Genomic DNA, 18807 nt, shown 5'->3' on the forward strand with positions numbered 1-18807 from the left:
TTCGAGTCTGGCTGCTACTGGAATGGGGGGTGTATATGCAGAAGTAAAAGGTGTCTGGCTCCTGTTGAGGTACATGGCTGTGTGCTGCTCTCCCCGGCTTTATGTACATTCTTGCACACACACGCACACACGACAGAGCACACGCAGGAGCAGGGGCGGGGGGGGGGGGCGTGGAGAATGACAGATTCCGAGGGCAGCAGGGTTGCTAATGTGTTGCTTATGTTACTGGGAAGAAATGACAAGAGGAAACTTTAAAATATCTGCCAGTAAACTTGCAAAGCTTCCGAAAGGAGGCGAGGAGAAGGCAGGCTAGAAATAATCAGGTAACTGCATCCTGTACGGCTCTGGCCAGAGATCCAGCTTAAAGGGATGAATCAGTTTGCAGCCGCGGGGAACAACTGCATTAGTTTGGAATGTGTTTGGGGGTGTGTTTGTGGCGGAGGGGGGGTGGGGGAGAGACAAGGAGCAGCTGAGAAGCAGTGGGAACAGGCACGCCTTGCACGGGGCTCTGAAATTCGGAACAGCTTTCCTAAGTTGAAGGGAGAGAGGCAATAAGAGGCGAATGCTAATGTTCTGTTTATTATTGGTCTGGAAGCCAAGCTGTGGGCTGCAGCTGAGGGCCGGGCTTGCTCCTGGGCCAAGTGCGTGCTCTGATCTTGACGGTGCTGTGCTGGGTGCCTTTGGAGTCGGCTTCAGTCCTGGGTCCATTTGCTGCACCGGCTGGCCCCACACTCTGTCCCAGCTCTTCCGTTCCAGCAGCGGCATTATCCGCTCACCTGCTTCTCCCACCCACCCTGCCCTTTGGGGGGGGGGGGAGGGTCTGACTTGCCTTTTTTTCATATTAAAGACAGCTGAACGGATAGGGATTGAGACAGGCAGAGAAACTTTCCCTAGGTAGTCCAGCTGGCAGAAGCTCTGACCTGGAAGCTGTGGTCCCAGAGGAAAGTTTGGCCCTTCAGGGTAGAGAAGGATGGGGAGTCTCACCCACCTCTGCTCTTCTCCTACTGCAATATGGGGTTCTCACAGTCTCCACTGAATCCCCACCTCTAGTCCTGACCCTTCTCTGAGGGTTGGCTTTGGGGACTGCTGCTGTCCCCTCGACATAGGTTTCGGGCTACCATGGGGACCCATGCGAGGTGGACAGAGGGACCAGGCTGGGGAGAATCGAATGTGCGTGTACACTTGGCTGGGGCTCAAGGAGGAAGGCAAGGGGGCCTGGAGGGCTCTGAGTCAGATGGCAGGGAAGTCACAGTGGTGGGTCTTGCCGGGACAGCCTTGGGACCTCTCTCCTCTTCCTTGGAGACGTCGGTGGGGGGAGAGTGAGGAGCTAACTTGGAGGCATCCTTGAATGACTCCTCTTACGTAACATGGAGCAGCGACAGCGTGTGTGTGAGTGTATGTGTGTGTGTGTGTGAGCTTCTGTGTGTGCAGGGGTATGTGTGCACCCGGCCTGTTCTGGGTGCAAGGACTCCCCAGTGAGATCAGAACCCCAGCCCTGGCTGTGGGGATGCAGTGATTTCAGGGCCAGGCTCTCCTAGGGAAATGGCTCCGGTGGTGCTAACCACAGAGATGAGGAAGGGAAGCGCAGGTCTGAGTCCTGGGTGACTTCCCACTTGTCCTGAGATCTGTGTCTTTTCTATCTGTAACATCAAACCCGAGACCACAGCCAAACTTCCACCGTCGTCAGCCCCACTGGCTGCATGCCAGGAGCCCCAGGGCCAAGCGGAATTTACATATAAATTAGCATACGTGATTATTTTTTCATCAGAAATAAATGCGGGGAAGCATAATATTTGCTCAGACTTTGAATCATCCGTGAATACATGAGTGAGCGTGCTGGTGCCCCATTCCCCAGGGTGAAGTCTGGTTTTGTGATCTCGCTCCCATCTTGGGGTGGGGATGGAGGTTACAGGCTCCCAAATCCCGAATTTCCTAAGGAAAGTAATGGCCTTATCGGTGCTGCCCACTCAGAGCCAGCGCTACATGCTTCAGTCGGTCATATAGACCCAGGCTGCCCACGTTTAAGGCAGAGGGACCCCCGAAGACCCCCACACCACATGCCAGTCGGACCAGCAAAGGTGGCGGCTGTTTTCTCGTTCAGGGATGGGAGCGGGAACCTGCCAGCTCTCTCTTATCAAACTTGCAGAATTACTGAGGCAGCCCAGGTCTTGGCTGCAATAATCCACCCCTATTGCATTGACCCAGTGGGACTAGTTAGAATGCAGCACACATTCCAAGGCAATTTTTTCTCCTCCTCTGTTTTTGTTTTAAGCTGGCTCTTTCTGGAGCTGCTACTTGGGGTGGTTTGCCTCCTGGAAAAGGTGTGTGCGGGCCAATGGCAGCTTATGGACCCCTGTCTGACCTGCCCCCACCCTCCCAACCAGCAACCAAAATCCAACATGGGGAGGAGGTTTCTGAGGGAATCTTCTCTGATTAGTGATGGGCAGGAGGGAGGGAGGGATGATTAGTGATGGGCAGGAGGGAGGGAGGGGTGATTAGTGATGGGCAAGAGGGAGGGAGGGAGGGGTGATTAGTGATGGGCAGGAGGGAGGGAGGGGTGATTAGTGATGGGCAGGATGGAGGGAGGGAGGGGTGATTAGTGATGGGCAAGAGGGAGGGAGGGGTGATTAGTGATGGGCAGGATGGAGGGAGGGAGGGGTGATAAGTGATGGGCAGGATGGAGGGAGGGAGGGGTGATTAGTGATGGACAGGAGTCAGGGAGGGAGGGGTGATAAGTGATGGGCAGGATGGAGGGAGGGAGGGGTGATTAGTGATGGACAGGAGTCAGGGAGGGAGGGGTGATTAGTGATGGGCAGGATGGAGGGAGGGAGGGGTGATTAGTGATGGACAGGAGTCAGGGAGGGAGGGGTGATTAGTGATGGACAGGAGTCAGGGAGGAAGGGGTGATTAGCACCCTGGGGCTCTGGCCCTAGGGCAGCCTGGTTGATGTACCAGAGCTCCTCTCCCTGGGAACAGGAGGGGGTCCCTGGTTTGGGCGCCGTCCCTTTCAGCACACAGCCCACCTCCCGCCACCCAGAGGCTCTGAAAGAATGGCTGGTTGTACTGCAGCTTTTCTCTTTCTAGAAACCCGACCATTTCTCTTTCGAAGGATTGCTGCTCTTTTTAACACCTTCCGGCAAGCGAGGCTAGATTCCTGTCTTACCTTTCTCATTTCCCCTCATTTCCTCCAGTCCCACATCCGCTTCTCTGCCCACTGGAGCCACGTGCAGGGCAGAGATGGGAAGGGAGACGGGGCTGAATTCACACTCTCCTTCACTCAGCGCCCACGGCATGGAGTCCGCTCTGCTGGGCAGCCCGGCCAAGTTCCTGCCACTCACAGCCAAGGTTCGGGTGCCAGCAGCAGCCTGTGCTGGGCAATGCTGCTGAGAGGGGAGGGAAGCAGTGAGACCATAACAATGTTGACTGGCAAAGTGAAAAATCAGTTTGGGATGATGGGATCCTGGCCTTTGTGTCGGTTGTGAGCACTTGGGAGCATGGCCACAAATAAAGTGAAGAAATAAATTGTAACAAAGGCAGGGGAGAGGGACAGAAGCTTACAGAGTGGATACCAGCTGCTGCGCTCGGAGCTGCCCCGTCGGGGGCAGGTTATAGGTAAGCTGACCCCAGCTCAGAGAAGGCCATGCCCCTCCATCCTCCTCCTCAGGCGGCCGGTGAGCCTGGTCCAGGCTGCGGAGATGCCCGCAGGGAGCAGCAGGCCTCGCTGCACAGAGGCCATTCTTGGGATTGCAGCTCTGGTCACCAGGTGCAAAGCCGAGTCCTCGCGCTGGTCCTTCCTTTATGGCACTTTTATTTATTTTTAAATATGTTTTTATTGATTTTTAGAGAGAGAGGAATGGAGATGGAGAGAGATAGAAACAGCAATGAAAGAGGAACATCATCAATCGGCTGCCTCTTGCACACCCCCTACTGGGGACGGAGCCTGAAACCTGGGCATGTGCCTGGCCGGACTGGGAATCTAACTGGTGACCTCTTGGTTCCTGGGTTGACGTTCAACTGCTGAGCCACACCAGCTGGGCCTTTTTGGCACCTTTAAAGCCAAACAGAAGCACAAAGTGTTAGCTTCCACTCCTAACCCTGACTTCTGTTGGTTCTCAGTAGGCCCCCTCCAGCAGTGCCTGTATGTAGGCATGCTGACCTGTGTCATTGGGGGTCGTGGTTCCCTGCTTGCCATGCTTGGCTCCTGGCTGTCCTCTAGCACTTCCCGGGGCCCTGTCCTCTGCGTGCATGCAGTCGGCAGCCCTGAGACACGCTAGCCCCAGCTGATGGTCACGAGTGGGCTGCAGGAGCCACTGCTGGCTTCAGCCACAGTTTGCCCCTCGGGTGGGAGTGAGCTCCCCTGACATCCTAAGAAGTGACAGCACTTCTAAACCAACACAGGGGGCAGGCACGTGGGGAAACACGTGCTGGGAAGAGGCACAGGCTCTTGGCTGTCTGCTCATGGTGACGACACTTTGGATGGGACTGTGTCCTCTGGGATTGACTCCGTTCCAGGTTTTCCGTTTGGAGCTCATGGCCTGCTCTCTAGCCCACCAACTAGAATGCTGGAAATGCACAAACAAAACAAAAAACACATCGCTTTATAGAACCTCTGCAGACTCTTCAAGCAGTCCAACCCACACGCCGGCCAGATCCCAGGCCAGTCCTGGGACAGGCACCTGGACACCTGAGCTCAGAGCTTGCTATGTCTTCTGTAGGGGAACATCGCTCCCTGTGTGAGCCAGTCTCCCCACCTGCCTGCCAGGCTGGGGACCAGGTCCCCTGGGTGTTATCAGGACTCATTAATGCCTGTAACACTCCGAACATGTGGTGCTAAGTGGAACTCCATGCTGAGACGGGTTGTATTTATGCAGTTTACTTCCTTTCTGCTCTGTTGGCTTGTTACATGTTTACTTTATGTCTATAGTCATTTGAAATCCAATAAAACAAATGAAAGAGAAAAAATGAAAACATGCAAAAACAAGGTAATCAAGGACATGCAGGCTGGATGGGGCTGGGCTGGGCCTTTGCAGCCATCCTAACCTCCTGAGGGAGTGTCTCCCTGACCTTCCCTTTCATTAGAGAGCGGGCTGGGGAAGACCAGAGGGGCTTCGGAAGAAGCAGCAGGGAGCATGCCTCCCATCCATTTGCAGAGGGAGACACCATGCTGGCAGGGTGAATGGCAGACTGGAGGAGCATGGGGAGGGCGGAAGCTGGAGCTGGGAGTTGGAGAGGGAAGACAACCAGCTCTAAACTGGATTGGAAAAGAGAGGACTCTGTCCTTTGCTTTGACTATGATGTTGTTCAGTAACCCCTGAGAGCTTTCTGTTTTATTTGATATGTTTTTATTTATGCAACCTTTTCTGGATTAAGCCTGCTCTTGTGATCGCTGCTTAAACTTAAAAGAGCTTAAACTTAAAAGATAGATGAGTTGATCCACGTCACCGTTCATTTGCTCTCCCCACTTCTCCCCCTTTTCCTCTCCCCATTCCTCCCTCTCTCTGCCCTCTCCCCCCCCTTTCTTTCCTCCCTTGCCCCCCGCCCCCCCGCCACTCCCCACACACACCTTTTTTCTTCTTTTCATTTTTCCTTCTCCTCTATGGGAAAAATAATTGATCAGCTGACAGATCTAGGTCAAGCTGGCAGGGGTTGCTCTGCTTCCCGCAGGCTTGCCCAGGAGAAGGAGGGGACAGTCTGTCTTTCCAGTTCACAAGGAGCCCAGATGACAGGGCGCAGTAGGAGGGAGGGGAGACCAGCGAACCGGTGGGCGAGCTGAGCCATCCCCAATAAGGGAGCTGGGGTCCTACTGGCGACAGAGCCCTCAGCCATTGGTTCTTCCCCACAGGGATTCTCCATATCCGATTTGCCCTTGCCTCTTTCCTGCTTTTTGCTCACCTTCTATGCCACGCTTGTTCCAATTTTCCTCGTTTTTTTTTAACTTTCCCCTCCTTTGCTCTTCTGCTTTTCTCCTCCTTCCAAAGCCACAGCAGATCACAGGCTCTCCCCCGTGTAAGTCATAGTAGAGAAACGGCCTTTTGTTTAGTTGCAAGAAGAAACACAGCCGCCCTGCCAGAGAGCTCTGTAAGTCATTTGCAAACTGCAACACAAACCAACAGAGATTCACATTTCCATGGCGGAGAAGAGAGTATTTCAGGAGAGACTGTCAAGCCTAAGAAATCAAATATTGGAAAACACATTCTTCAGCTTTGTTACTAAGGACACCTTAGGTAACGAAATTTGATTTTTTTTTCTTTCTTCTCTAAGAGTATCGCCTTTTACAATAATAGACCGATCAAAAGACGGGCTGGTTTTGCCTTCACTTGCTCATTCAACCTCACTTTCTAGAGGCACTTCACTTGTTTTGTCTTGGTTGTGCCACGAATTCTAACTCCCAGACTCTGTGTAAGTGTTCATTTGTTCATGGGTTCCATCACCCAGCCAGTGTTTATTGAGCACCTCCTATGTTCCATGTATTATTTTAGGCGCTGGGAATACAGCAGTGACTAGAACAGCCATGGGCAAACTACAGCCCGCGGGCCGGATCCGGCCCATTTGAAATGAATAAAACTAAAAAAAAAAAAAAAAAAAGACCGTACCCTTTTGTGTAATGATGTTTACTTTGAATTTCTATTAGTTCACACAAACACTCCATCCATGCTTTTGTTCCGGCCCTCCGGTCCAGTTTAAGAACCCATTGTGGTCCTCGAGTCAAAAAGTTTGCCCACCCCTGGCCTAGAACCAACTGAAGGATGAGACCAAAGACAGAGTACCTGCTCCCAGATTTGGCTTGACTTACCACCCTTTGTAATACATCTGGCAGCCCCACAGGAATGCCAGAAGCAGGGGAAGGCTCAGGGACCCAGCCTCTTGTTTTTTGTGCAAATGATGATGGGCGGCAAGAAAGCAACTGCCCGTTGATCCGTGTTTGTGGGTCGGGAGCCGTGGGGGAGGATGCACGGCTCTAGCCCCACCTTAGTGATCAACAGGAGATCCTGCCTTTGCTCCACGCTGTCCCCACCAAGACGGGGCTCATGGACGTCAGATGCACCTTCCGTTAGTATGTGGATGGTGGAAGTTAGTTGGCTTTGTCGCCATGGCCTCTTGTCCTTCAAGTTACTGGTTGATTCTTGGCACCATTGACACCCTGTCTGTTGGCCTGTCCACTTCCTTGTGACCTGCCTTCTGCACAGAACTAGACGGCAAAGGAGGCAAGAGGAGAACACATATGAGACTGGGCAAGGATTTGCCTCAGGTCGCTAGTCTGGATGAGGGAAATGAATATCAGGGAACTTCTTTAAGGTTTCATTCTTTGGGGTTGATTTAAGATGACATCCTTTTGAAAACCTATTTTTTTTTTTTTTTTGCTACCCACTCATATAACTTAATTGAGAGTTCCTAGAAAAATAAGCTCATCACTTATTTGTTCTCCTTTGGTGCCCTGCTGTGGTTGGGACATACATCTTTCGATTCATCAACGTGTGTTTTCAGCTCTCTGTGCTCAAAGGGCATATGGCTTCTCTTATGCTCGCATGGGGCACTGTAGCCACCCCTGAATGGTTAGGACGATCGCTCACCTGACTGCCTCCACTTGCATTTCTGGAATGGTGGAGGTGATTGTTCTTAACTTTTCTCATGTAGAAGAACCTTTCTCATGGGTCTGTGATTCTTCCCAGTGAAGCAGCCTAGAGTAATTCTCTATCTTTGACCCCATCTCAGAAGATGGTAGGTCTTGGGGGGTAGATACAAGATGTATCTATAATACTCTCCTTCTCCAAGCCAGTGGTTCTCAAACATGGCATATCATAGAGTCACCTGAAGAGCTTTATAAAAATACCAATGTCTGGACTCCACCCCAGACCAGTTAAACCAGAATCTCCTCCTGATGGGGCCCCGCACTAATATTTGTAAGAGCTCTCTAAGGGGTTCTAATCTGTGGCCAGGTTTGAAAACCGGACCTCGAAAGTCAACTGAAAATGTTCTTTGAGCTTGAGTAGGAACCGCAGTTGCCACGTCTCTAAAATAAAGCGGGAGGTCTAAAAGATTTTCAAGTTTCATTTCAACTTCAGCATCTTGCAATCTTGCGAATAGCCTTTTTGAGTACAGTACTTGAAAGGTAGCGGTGCTACAAGAAAACATCCAGCAGCGGTTTCCGCTTGCAGGAAGCTAAGAATATAAACTTCCTCACAGATTGGCTACCGAAGTCAGAACATGTGAGTGTGTGTGCACTACAAACGATGCAGGCCGCATCCTGTAGACTATGTCACGTATCCATACATTCATCTCTATCTTTACATGGTTGGCATTCTTAGGATGGGCGAAAGAGTTAACTAGTCACCACATTTCAGGTCCCAGGACTCAAGAATGATACTGATTTTAATTGATCAATCCTGTAAGAGAGATTTCAGAGCCATTTGAACGTGGGTCAAGAATGAATGTGTTAGCCCGGCAGGTGTGGCTTAGTGGTTGAGCATCTACCTATGAACCAGGAGGTCTCGGTTAAATTCCCAGTCAGGGCACATGCCTGGGTGTTTGGGTCTTGATCCCCAGTAGGGGGCATGTGGGAGGCAGCCAGTCAATGACTCTCCTCATCATTGATGTTTTTATTCCTCTCTCCCTCTCACTTTCTCTCTGAAATCAATATATACATATGTAAGGAAGGAATGTGTTAGAGCTGGATTTAGAGAGTGCTAAGCAAGCTCCATTCCTATGAAGATGGTCACAGCCTTCGTTTCCCTCCCCAGGAGTCAGTTATCCAGCCTGGAGCTCCCATCACTCTCCTCATTCCCAGCAAAGCCTCAGGCCCAGAATCTCAGCGGTAATGGTGCAGCTAGTGTGTTAGGCAGGAGTCCTACTGGCTCCACCTTCCAAGCCAGGTCCTTTCCTGTAGGGCATGCAGGCATGGACACTCCTCCATTTGGGTAGAGTCAGCAGGGCTAGGGGCACACGTGGAATGGAGCTACCGTGCAGATGTGTGCCCAGGGCCCTTGCTGGGTACCTCACAAAGTGTTTACACTGCTGCATCAGCCAACCCCAGAGTCCCAACCAGCTCAAGCCCAGAGGAACTCTCAAGATGATTTATTCTAATCTCTTTCTTTGAGCTCTGACACCTCAAAAATGCAGCTGCAGTGGTCCCCCAGCTTCCATCTCTGATAAGGGCAGACTTACATCTGTAGATCAGTGGTTCTCAACCTTCTTAATGCTGCGACCCTTTAATACAGTTCTTCATGTTGTGGTGACCCCCAATTTCATTGTTACAAATTGAACATAATGAAAGCATAGTGATTAATCACAAAAACAGTATGTAATTATATATGTGTTTTCCAATGGTCTTAGGCGACCCCTGTGAAACGGTCGTTCGACCCCCAAAGGGGTTGCGACCCACAGGTTGAGAACTGCTGCTCTAGATAGTCTATTGTATCTGACCCTTCAGGAAGACAGGAAGCAAAGGGAAACAAAGGAGAATCTGTCTGGAAAGAAATTACAAAAGTGAGTGTAATCTTGCTGGGCTCAAATGCTGGCTCTGTCACTTCCTAGTTTGAAACCCTTAGCAATTTAATCAGCCTCTGTGTGATTCACTTACCTCTTTTATGAAATGGAGATAACTGGGATTTACTTTAAGGCTGTTATGAGGATTAAATAAGTTACTGCAGATAAAGTGCTTGGAACATTGCCTGGCACATAGTAAGCCCTCAATAAATATTACCTAATAGCGTTATGATTGCTACTACGAATCATTTTTCTTCAACACGACTTTTCCTCAAACATTTGAAAACATGACTCCCTCCCTCTCTCCCTCAAAGCTCCTCTTCACTAGGTTAAATATCCCAGGCTTTTCTCCTGTCTTCTCTAGAATCATCATAGAAAGGGTGCCGATTGCCCTTTTCTAGAGTTATTATGGGTACTCTGCTTCCTTCTTCAAGAATTCTTCTCCCCCTTGCTCTGAGCAGCCTGAAGTATTACAGAAGATGGCCTCTCCCGATTTTAAGTCAAAACAGGATCAAGTCTCAGCTCTTTGAAAAGGTGTGGGGAGACCCCAAGTTCTTGCCAACCTCTCTCCTCACCCCATGCTCTCCTGGTTCCATGGACTCCTGGGCATCCTCTACCGCGCTCTCCTCAAGACACAGGTGCTCACTGCTCCCTCCACTGAGGGCTACCCTTGCCGGCCTCTCAAATACTGGAAATCAGTACAAAATGTCAGGCTCAGCATCCTTTTGAAGCTCCTTATCTCTTCTTTGATGACTTCCTTGCTCTTGTATTTACTTCATATTCACCACCCATTTGTGTAGTTACCTGCTTACATGTCTATCTCCCCTGCCAGACTGTGAGCTCCTGGAGGTCAGGAATTGGCCTTATTTATCTTTACATTCCTAGCACAACCAGCACAGTCCTTGGCACAATGTGGCAGTCAGAGTGTTTTGGTGGAAAGAAAGGAGGGAGGGAGAGAAAGAGAGAAGAGAGAAACCTGAGATCCCATTAGGTTTCCAAGAGCCCTATAACTCTGCTCACTTACAGTGAACTGTTATTAATTCCACCCTTCCTGATCCTATACCTGTGCTGTTTAACTACGTACACAACAACCTGACTTCAGAACTTACCTTCTCTGAGATCACCTTATTGGAGTCCACTCCCATCTTCTTTCTGACAGGGTCATTTTTGGAACCTGAACCTGTGATCCCATATATTAGTAATCCCACCTGGCTATAATCAATAATAAGCCATATGTTCTAGGCGCCTAGGTAATGGTGGATGAGCTCAGTATTTCTGGCTAAACTTACCCAAGAAGAGAAAATAGTCACTCTAGTGGTCAACACGATCAGATGAGTAAGAACTTACATTGGCATCAGAGGGAGCAGCAGGGGCAAGGGAAGGTTGGGTCTAAGAACAGAGGGCAGTGGACTGGATGGATTTATGTAGTTGGAGAAGATGGGGTGGTCAAGTGTTTCTTATCTGCTATTCAAATCGACTCTTTCTCCTTCTTCCGCAAAACTGTCCATTAGGTCACCTGACTCTTCCCCTACAGTCAGAAGGAAACTTGGCCCAGGCTTAGCAAAGATTAATTGATAGCTATTTTTTCTCACTGCAATTGGTGATGCACAGACATACTAGTTGGAGAAACAATTTCGCTAATTCTGAAGACAAAGAATTAACTGTTTTATATTTCTCCTTCTTCCTTAAAACTTCTTAATAGAAGGATCTAAATGCCTTCTTACCATTTTTTTTTTTACTACTTTCTTGCACTTTGGAAGGCCAAATAAATTTAATCACCAAATCAAAAAGCTCTTTTTATAGACTCGTATAGTTTTGAGATACCTTGGAATTTTCCCAGTCTTCCACCCAAGGCAACACACTTGCACCTGAATGATGGTCACTAATTCCTGTTCAACAATTTCAGAGCCTTTCAGTGAGCAGGCACTACCGAGTGGTGGTCCCCATTTCTGGCTGTCAGAATTACCTGTGGGGATTGTGATAAGCAGATGCCTAGGTCCCGACTCACAAAATTTCTCATTAACTAGGTCAGAATAACCACAGATGATTATATCATGCAGATACAGCTGAGAACCACGGTTGTTAGCACCCCTTTACGTAGCTGATAAACTGTGAGAAAACGCTATTCTCACAGGCATTTGTGATGCCTCCTCAATGCCAGTTCTATCCTCTTTCTTTATAAACAGTGCTATCAATGTGTTCAGGACAGCAGTGTGCCCATTCCAAATGCCTGTCTCCTACCTCCCCTCATGGCTGGGTATGGCCATGCAACGTAGTTCAGGTTAATAGAATGTAAGCGCACATTCACTGGGTGGGGTTTTGAGAATTGTAGTCAGGAAATCTGTGCTATTGGAAACCTACTCTTCCCCTTTCTTCTTGACTGAGAGACTGGCATACTCCCTGGAGTTCTAGGAGCTAACTTGCAAACAGGAGGACAAACAACACACTTCAAGAATGGCAAAGAAAAGGAAGCTTTTAGGGTGAACCAAATGGACTTGATAAATTAAAAATAGTAGAGTATAGCCTGGCCAAGTGGCTCAGCTGATTGGAGTGTTATCCTGTGTCCTGTACACCAAAAAGGTTGTGGGTTCAATTCCCAGTCAGGGCACATACCTAGGTTGCTGGTTCAATCCCCAGTCTGGGCACGTACAGAAGGCAACTGAGTGATGTTTCTCACACTGAGCTCTCTCTCTTGCTCTCTCTCTCTCTCACTCTTGCTTTCTTCTCTCTCTCCCCCTTCCTTCCTCTCTCTCTAAAAATCAATGAACATATCCTCAGGTGAGGATTAAAAAAATAGTTGAATATTTGATATGACTCAACAATAGAAGGACCTCAGGTTCAAGATGACATAGCAGTTGGAGCAGCTCTGGAATACATATTTCCATACTTATTATCACTTATGAAAAAATCCCTATTTAATTAGGTTTCTATTACTTGCAGCTTAATATAATTCTAATAAATCTACAAGGAGCAAAAATTTGCCTCTTCCTAACTTCTACCAATTAGTGCAACTCAAAACACGAGTAATATTATGTGATCCACTTGTTAAGAGATGATTATCATGGACCCTATTTATTTTATCTTGACGTTCGTAGTTTCTTCTCCTGGATATCATAGGTACAACTTCTAGACCACTAATCATCCTGATCATTATCTTCTGAACAGGCTCCAGTTTAATAATGATCCACTAAAAGGCATTACCAGACAGACTCTTCCCGAAGCAGTCTGATGGGCAAAGTGGGGAGTGGACTATTACGCACCATATTTTGGACTTTATAGTTTTATAGGTCTAGTCTATTATCTTTTTTTTCAAGATATACCACACTATTGGCTCACATTGATGTTGTACTCATTCCTCTTGACAAAAATGCTTTTATACAAGACTTTTCCTATCCTTGCTTACAGTAAATTTTAAAAAAAATTTTTAAGTGTTTGAACTTCCTCTGTACCTTGGGCCCATTATTTAAATCAATTGAAATTATTTTTGTATTCTGATGAGCTGTCACCATTAGCTTTGTGTCATCGCCAACTGATAAAGAAATATCATCCCCGCATCATCAAGGTGAATGATAAAAAAAAAAGCAACATAATAGATCCAAGGGCATGGCCAAGCTCTTACTTGCACTTATATTTCATCCACTTCAGAATGATTTATTCAGACCTCACTGTATACCAACCATAAACAACAAGACGTAGTTCTTACACTCAGAGAAGTCGACAATTTAATACAACATGGTAAGTGCTGGGGTAGAAACAAGTCATGTTTGCTATGGCAGCTTCTAGAAGATTTTTCAGGTCAGGGAAATCTTCTAGAACAGCGGTTCTCAACCTGTGGGTCGCGACCGCTTTGGGGTCGAACGACCCTTTCACAGGGGTCGACTAAGACCATCGGAAAACACATATATAATTACATATTGTTTTATGATTAATCACTATGCTTTCATTATGTTCAATTTGTAACAATGAAATTGGGGGTCACCACAACATGAAGGAACTGTATTAAAGGGTCGCGGCATTAGGAAGGTTGAGAACCACTGTTCTAGAAGGAAGAGATGTTCAAATCAAGACACAAAGGTGCCTGGATTGAATCAAGAAGGAGGAGAAATTAGTGTTACAATGGAGGAAACTGCATAGTCCAACACCTTGGGGTAGGAAAGCATGGTAGGAATTTAAGAATCCAATATCCATTCTGGCTAGATTGGGTGCATTGGTGTGGTTTGGGGGTCTCAAAGGGAAGAGAAGAAGTTGTAGGTAAAAAGACAAGAGATGTAGGTAGAGGTGTAGGCAGAGGTTAGAACTTGAATGGCCTTGCAGTAATTCTTAAAAATGTTATACTGAAGAAAGGGAAATGTTTTAAAGGGTTGTAAGCCAGATAGTAATATGATCATATTTGCAGTTTTAATGGTCAGATAGCATGCTTTCGGTTAGTGAAAAATGTTAAAATCTTACTCTAGTTACAGTGTGGGAAATGAATGTTAAGAAGCCAAGAATAGAGGCAAGGCTTGAGGTAACCAGGTGAGAGTTGCAGAGATGAAGAGAGATGGGAGTATTAGAGAGTTTGAGAGGTAAAGGGTATGACTTGGAGATAGGGAGAGAAGAGGGTAACAAGTGACAAAGGGAGATGAAAGAGGACTTGTAGTTTCTCGGTAAATGGCACCCAGGGGTGTTTGAGAGAGATTGTGGTGAATGCGATCTGGGTCATTATAGATTTGAAGGTGACAGCTAGACAAGAAGCTCTTGCATATGAAGTTGGCTGGATGAGGTTGGATCTGGAACTGTGGAGGGATGTTTGAACTTGAACAAAGATGGTCTTCAACAGGTACCGTTACTTACCCATGAAGAGAGTAGAGAGTATATTAAGAGAAATGAGGGCAGGCCACTAGTATTTAAAGATTGGAAAGAGAAGAATATTTGGAAGGACCATTGGCAAAAATCGGCTAAACACATAGGAGGAAAAGCAGGAGAGCATGATGCCATGAAGGTCAAGGGCTTTGCTCGAGGAAGGCAGGAGCATTAGAAGCATCAAATGCTGCTGGGAGGCCCTAGCCCAGGCCCGTTTGAAATGAATAAAACTAAAAAAAAAAAAAAAAAAGGGCAGTACCCTTTTATGTAATGATGTTTACTTTGAATTTATATTAGTTCACACAAACACTCCATCCATGCTTTTGTTCCGGCCCTCCGTTCCAGTTTAAGAACCCATTGTGGCCCTCGAGTCAAAAAGTTTGCCCACCCTTGCCCTAGCCTGTTTGGCTCAATGGATAGAATGTCAGAAAGGGTCCTGGGTTTGATTCTGAATTGCAGGCTCCCCCCCAGCCCAGGCCAGGACTGGGCTCATGCAGGAGGCAACCAATCGATGTGTCTCACATCAATTATTTCTCTCTGTCTTTCCCTCTCTCTTCCACCCTCTCTAAAAAAAAAAAAAAAAAAAAAAAAATCCTTGGGTGAGGATTAAAAAACAAACAAAAACAAAACAAAATGTTGCTGGGGGATCAAGGAAGGTTATACTTAGCAACAAGACTATCTCTGCCCCCTTGGGAGAGAGTTTTGTGGGGTGGAGTCATAGCATTGGGGGGAATAGATGTAGGGTGGGGTGAGGTTATAAAACATTTAGATAATTATTTCAATTTTTAGTTTTTGTAAAAAAAGGGAGACAGTAGAAAGACAAGGGGGAGTTGCAGTTGGAGAGACTGTTGTTGTGTTTTAGATAGGAAATAACTCTTTAAATGCTCCTGGGCGGCAGCTAATAAAGCAGAAGCATGAAAGGAAGACATAGAACAGTGGTTCTCAACCTTCCTAATGCCGAGACCCTTGAATACAGTTCCTCATGTTGTGGTGACCCCCAATTTCACTGTTACAAATTGAACATAATTAAAGCATAGTGATTAATCACAAAAACAATATGTAATTATATATGTTTTCCAATGATCTTAGGCGACCCCTGTGAAAGGGTTGTTTGACCCCCAAAAGAGGTCTCAACCCACAGGTTGAGAACCGCTGACATAGGAGCTGACTGGCCAAGGGAGGTTCCTCAGGCGATGTGAGAGCCTGAGGGGAGTGGAGGAGTCATGATTCTTGAGCACAGGTAGACAATGCCTCTGGAAGAGAAGGAGAAAGACCAAGACCAATTCCATTACTCGTTAAATAAGGAAGAAAGAACATGATTGAGAATATCCATTATGACTGGATTCAGCTGCAAATGACAAAACTACACAATAAAAGAGGTTTAAATAAGTTAGACAGCTATCTTTCTGGTTAAAATAATACTCTGCTTTGTTCATGGCCAATATGGTGGCCCCAGAGCCCGGGACCCTGGTCTTTCTGTGGTTTGGGTCTGTTGTATGTGGCCTTGATTCTGTGGTCTAAGATGACAATATCTGTGTGCCAGGCAGGGGGATGCAAGAGGAGAGCAGGAAGAAGGGGCAGAATGCACAGGTGTCCTGTCTCCTAAGGAAGGTCCCTTCCTGAGAGCCCTCACATGGCACTCTATGTCACATCCCCTCTGCCAGAGCCAGGTCACATTGCCACATGTCAATGCCAGGGAAAGGGGAGGTGTTATCCACTTTGGCTGAGCACCTGCCCAGACAAAGTTAGGGGCCTATCATCATGGAAGAAAGGGAGGATGGATATTAAGAGACAACTATCATGTTGTATGAAAGGAGGGACAGTTAGAACTCCCCGTGACGAGGATGGAGAAGGTCTGTCCATAGGCCCAGAGGACACACATATGATTAAGGTGTCTACTTTGGGGCATCTAACCATTGGTTTTCAACATCTACAGTCATTAAGGAAATGCAGATCAAAACCATAATGAGATACCACTTTACATCAATTAGGATGATTATTATTTTAAATATGTGTATATATCATATGTTGGCAAGAATGTGGGGAAAGTGAATTGGAACATTTGTACATTGCTCTGGGAATGTAAGTGGTGTAACCACTGTGGGAAATAGTTTAGTGGTTTTGCAATAAGTAACACAAAGAATTACTATATGATCCCATAAGTACTAGTATACTTCTAGGTATATACCCTTAAATTTTGAAAGGAGACTCAACAGATATTTGTACACCAATGTTCCTAGAAACATTATTCACAACAGCCAAAAGGTAAAGCAACCCATGTATCCAATGAATGAACAAAATGTGGTCTGTACATACAGTCAAACATTAATCACCTTCATGAAGTTCTGATACACGCTACAACATGATTGAATCTTGACAACATTACGCTAAGTGAAATAAGTTAGACACAAAAGGCCAAATAGTGTATGCTTCCACTTATTTGGTGTCCCTGGAATAGGCAAGTTCAAGAGACAGAATGTAGAGGACTTACCAGGGGCTGGGGGGAGCAAGAATGGGGAGTGATAATTTAATGGATGCAGAGTTTTTGCTTGGGATGATGAAAAGTTGTAGAGATGGATAGTGATGGTAGTTGCACAACAGTGTGGATGTACTTAATGCCATTGCGTGGAATGCCAGTGTACAGTAACTGCTGCATTACCCACAGGAACTGCCCTGGGAGGCAGTAATCAGACACGTGGCAACAGGTTGTCTGTTTCCACTGAGAGTAGAGATCAAAGGAGATTTGCAGTTAATCCAAATATAGCAGAAGTTTTGGAGAGAAGGCTAAAAAATGGTTAAGATGATAAATTTTATGTTATGTATATTTTACCCCAATAAAGAAAAAAAATTAAGAAGAGATAGAGACAATTAGCTGTCCTTGGTGTGGCATGGATTCAGGTGAAAGTTTAAGCTTGGAGCAGGAAGTTGAAGGAGTTTGAATTTGATGGCTTTTTTTTTTCCTCTGAGCGTAATTCAAGGAAGGTGTGTGTTTGCACACATGTGTGTACAGGTTTATGTGTGTGTCCACAACTCTATAGACTAGCTTTTCAAAAAGCAGGAAAGAACTGAAAAAGTTACTTGAATAGGGAGCAAAAGAGCTGACTCGTACATCAGAAAGTGTCCACGCAGCATTAATCACTTCTCTCCTCGTGGCATTCTTTTTTCTCTGGCCTTTTAAGATACAATATGATCTACCCTGCCTGATTTTTCCATCTCTTTTTCTGGTTCCGGCCCTACCATTTAGAGAAGATAGCAGAACATGCCCTGAGCATGCTCAAAGCTCATCTCCAACTCCTTTCTTAGGTCAACTCCCAAAGGAATGACAGATAGTTTTACAGCTTACACAGGGTATTTATAGCAAATGTATTTGTTGATCCCTACAACAATCAGAATGTTCTTTTCTCATCCCAGTTCTATGATTAACTCAAGCTTTTTGGATTTAGTGTTTTGGGGTGTTTTTTTTTTCCCCCTGAAGCCTTCATTTTTTTCTCATCTATAAAATGGGATATTTGAACTTCCTTGGAATATAGTTTCCTGTTTAATTGAATTATGTTTGTGAAACTGTGACTCAATATATATCAAAGAAGCAGAAGCCAACAATCCTGCAAGGTGTTGTGAACAGCGTGGATATTAGTGATGCACCTCCCCATTGGGGTCATCCGGGCTCCTCCCCTCCCTCATCCTCCTGCTACACTCACTCACCAACTTGGTTCAGTTCTGCCTGTGAACGCTCCCCACGGTCTGCTTCTCCTCTCCTGTCTTTGCCACGGTCTCATTTGAGGTTAAATCACTGCTTACTGGATAAAGGCTGCCTCTTCATAGGTCTCCTGCTGCCAGCTTCCATATTGCCGATCATTAATGATCTTGCTAAACAACCCCCACCTTTTGTCACCTTAGCCTTCTACTTAAAATGTTCACTAGTTTTCAGGATACAGCCCGAGTTCCTTACCTCGGCACACAGAACTTCCTTCCCTCTCTTGCCCAGCCTCTCTCCTGCTCTGTCTCTCAGCATCCTCCTCATGTTGCCTCTCTCATTCTGGACACTGGCCCTGAACATGGACTCCAGTACTGATGCCCTGTCTGCTGGTAACACCTTTCCCACGGGATCAGCACAGTACAACACTGTACACACCTGCTTTCATGTTGAGGGGACGGCATATATAAGGCCAGGCAAGAATAAAAAAGGCTAAAAAAGTAGACAAGTGTTTTGAGGCCTACTCTAACTCCCCATCTCTCTACCCAGCCTTCATATGGATCCCTCCCAGCCATTTCCCTGTTTCATCTGCATTAGGGAGAGAGGAAGGGGTCTGTGCCACATAACGTGGTTAGAGTCGTGGCTGTCCAAGTGTGGCCACTGAACCAGAAAGCGTGGACTCTCCTGACTTGCAGCTGCCTGCCTTTCAAGAAGCCCTTCAGGCGCTGGCCAGTGTGCTAAGTGGTTAGAGTATCAGCCCCCTGAACCAAGGGGTCTTGGGTTCAATT

General features: G+C 46.8%; 1 protein-coding gene across 4 annotated transcripts in view; it reads left to right on the forward strand.

The window, feature by feature from the left end:
* NTM (neurotrimin) overlaps positions 1–18807 on the forward strand; it is an 857156-nt gene that overhangs the window by 762 nt on the left and 837587 nt on the right. The gene's annotated exons all lie outside the window — the stretch shown is intronic.

This window comes from Myotis nattereri (assembly GCF_964212035.1).
Source record: "Myotis nattereri genome assembly, chromosome: 19".
Lineage (NCBI taxonomy): Eukaryota > Metazoa > Chordata > Mammalia > Chiroptera > Vespertilionidae > Myotis > Myotis nattereri.